Source organism: Pezoporus wallicus, unplaced genomic scaffold, assembly GCF_028554395.1.
Source record: "Pezoporus wallicus isolate ANWC-B61680 ecotype Strahan unplaced genomic scaffold, APGP_CSIRO_Pwel_v1 contig_8018, whole genome shotgun sequence".
Classification (NCBI taxonomy): domain Eukaryota; kingdom Metazoa; phylum Chordata; class Aves; order Psittaciformes; family Psittacidae; genus Pezoporus; species Pezoporus wallicus.
In genome coordinates, this window is record NW_026637800.1 from 1 (window position 1) to 3,124 (window position 3,124).

The following is a 3,124-nucleotide window of genomic DNA, read 5'->3' on the forward strand; positions in this document are numbered from 1 at the left end:
TGCGTTATAGATCCCCATTATAACTCCATAGAGCCCCATCATAGCCCCACAGAACCCCATTATTATTATTTGATGAGAAAATGAACATGGGCCGGCAGTGTGCGCTTGCAGCCCAGAATGCCAACCGTATCCTGGGCTGCATCAAAAGGAGCGTGACCAGCAGGACAAAGGAGGTGATCCTGCCCCTCTGCTCTGCTCTGGTGAGACCTCACCTGGAGCATTGTGTGCAGTTCTGGTGTCCTCAACATAAAAAGGACATGGAACTGTTGGAACAAGTCCAGAGGAGGCCACGAGGATGATCAGGGACTGGAGCACCTCCTGTATGAAGACAGGCTGAGGAAGTTGGGGCTGTTCAGCCTGGAGAAGAGAAGCTGCGTGGAGACCTCATAGCAGCTTCCAGTATCTGTAGATGAGCTTCAGGTCCTTTCCAACCCTAACTATTCTATGATTCTATGATTGATTGAATGATGGGGTTGATTGAAGGATGTGGTTGATTGAAGAATGGGGTTGATTGGCCACTGGGGTTGATTGAAGATTGGGGTTAACTGAAGGATGGGGTTGATTAGGGGATGGGGTTGATTAAAGGTGGAGTTGATTGAAGGATGGGTTTTATTGAAGGATGGGGTTGATTGAAGGATGGGCTTGATTTGTGACTGGGGTTGATTGATGTATGGGGTTGTAAATGATTAACTTCAAGGACGTTAGGCTTTGTTAGCAACTATTATGATGATGATGGCTTGACTTGATTTGGGAGGGGCTTTACCCACACTTACTACAAGTGCGCTGGTGACTAAAAAGCCAAGGAGCAGTGGGTTTTTTAGGTGAGGCACAGCATGCGCAGAACTGGCCCCGTCCTTTACGCCTGATGTTTGTCTGCCAGGGCCTAGCGAGCTTGGACGGTGACAGCAAAGTCCTCCGGTCGCAGGTTTGGTTAGAGTGTCCTTTTCTGAGATGGATGGCCTTACAGGGCCCAACGAGCTCCGTCTGCCCGGTTTGAAGTTAGAGCTGTCCTTCTCCTAGGATGGTTGCCCAAGGCTGGTGAGCCCATCCTGCCATGGACACACTTTGTCTGCCCCTTCAGTTGAGACCGGTCTGGAATGGGAGACCCTACGGGAGGCATGAGCCACCACCAGCGTAGCTCCCAACCTCACTGGGGCATGCAGGCTCTTCCCCCATGACAGGGGTTGTCCGTGAAAGAGATAACCCCAGTATACCCCATTATACCCCATTATAACCGCATTATAATCCATTATAACCCCATTATCCCCCAATATACCCTATTATACCCCATCATAACCACATTATAACCCCATTATAACCCATTATACCCCATTGTAACCCCTTTATACCCCATTATAACACATTATACCCAATTATAACCTTATTGCAACCCATTATAATCTATTATACTTTATTATACCGCCATTATATCCCATTATACCCTATTATAACCCCATTATATCCCATTGTAACCCCATTATAACACATTATACCCCATTATAACCCCATTACAACCCATTATACCTTATTATACCCCATTATACCCCAGTAAATGACCCTAAAAGTGCTGTTTTCAGCCCAAAATGATGTTGACAGCAAAGGAGCCTTTAACCCAATTATAACCCATTATAACCCAGTATATGACCCTAAAAGTGCTGTTTTCACCCCAAAATGATGTTGAAAGCAAAGGAGCCTTTAATGGTGGTGGGGTGGGCTCTCAGCCCCAGCGCCAGCAGCAGCCCCAGGGTGCCGGGTCAGGGCAGCAGCAGCGGAGTTGGGGTGGGTCTGGATGGAGCTGGATTGGGGCTGGATGGAGCCGGGATGGGTCCGGATGGAACCGGATTGGATCCGGATGGAGCCGCATTGGGTCTAAATGGAGCCAGATCGGATCCGGATGGGGCCGGGATGGGTCCAGATGGAGCCGTGTTGAGCCCCGATGGAGCTGGATTGGGTCTGGTTGGAGGCGGACCGGACCCGGATGGGGCCGAATGGGATCGGGATGGAGCTGAATTGGGTTGGGATAGGGATGAATCATACTGGGATGGAGACGAATGGGATTGGAATGGGACTGCACTGGGTCCAAATGGAGCCAAATGGGATCAGGATAGGAATGAATGGGATCAGGATGGGACCAAATTGGATCTGAATGAAGACGAATGGGATTGGGATGTGGCTGAACTGGGTCCAAAAGGAGCGGAACTGAATCGGGATGGGACCGAATGGGATCGGGATGGAGCTGAATAGGATTGGGATGGGACTGAACTGGGTCAAAATGGAGGGGAACTGAATTGGGATGGAGCCGAACTGGGTCTGAATGGAGCCGAATGGGATTGGGATGGGACTGAACCAGATCAGGATGGAGCCGAATTGGGTCTGAATGGAGCTGAATGGGATTGGGATGGAGCCGAATTGGGTCCAAATGGAGCCGAACGGGATCGGAATGGACTGAATTGGATCAGAATGGAGCCGAGTGGGATTGGGATGGGACCGAACTGGGTCATTCCGGAGCTGTGGATCATGCCAGAACACTGGATCCTGTTGGAACACAAACGGATCCTGATGGAGCCGAACCGGATCATGCTGGGATATTGGATCATTCTGGAGCATTGCATCACGATGGAGCCAAACTGGATCATCCTGGATTCCTGGATCATTCTGGAGCCATGGATCATTCCAGAGCTCTGGATCATTCTGGATCCCTGGATCATTCTGGAACCTTGGATCATTCCAGATCCTTGAATCATCCCGGATCCCTGGATCATCCCAGATCCCCGGATCATGCCGGAGCTGCACCAGGCTCTCTGGGAGCATGGAATCATCCCGAAGCACCGGCTCATGCTGCAGCTCCCCCTCATTCCAGAGCCCTGGATCATCTGGGAGCACTGGATCCCATTGGTATCACAGCTCCTGGTGCCTGGGAGCAGATCCTATGGGATCTGGATCCAGATGCTCCACACATGGACACGGATCCAGGTCTGGATCCGGTTGTAGGGGGGAGCGCGGACACGAAATTCCATGGGGCTGGAAGAGCAGAACTGGGCTCCAGGAGGGGGGGCTCTGGGGTGGGGGGGAGAGACACCATTGCCCCTCATTGTCTCCATTGACCCTATTGGACCCCATTACC